This window comes from Etheostoma spectabile, chromosome 3, assembly GCF_008692095.1.
Source record: "Etheostoma spectabile isolate EspeVRDwgs_2016 chromosome 3, UIUC_Espe_1.0, whole genome shotgun sequence".
Lineage (NCBI taxonomy): Eukaryota > Metazoa > Chordata > Actinopteri > Perciformes > Percidae > Etheostoma > Etheostoma spectabile.
The window spans coordinates 7,411,218-7,411,490 of NC_045735.1; positions in this window are offsets into that span (position 1 = coordinate 7,411,218).

The window sequence follows — 273 nt, forward strand, 5'->3', positions numbered from 1 at the left end:
CAGTGAGGTTATTAAGATTTTGTGCATTTTTCAATACAAGCAGTCTTTCATTGAAAGAATCTTTAGAATCTTAGGAAGTAAAGTCAAGTCTATAAAGCATAACATGTGATGTGTTATAATTCTGCAGTGGATTGTGGGTTGACATATTACATTGCGCTCACCAGACGAAAACCCTAGAATGTAATAAATGACAATTGAACATGGAAATAAATTGCTTCAGTGATAAAGTTGTAAGTTTTGGTTTAAGTTTAAACATCCTTGCTATTTCTAGAG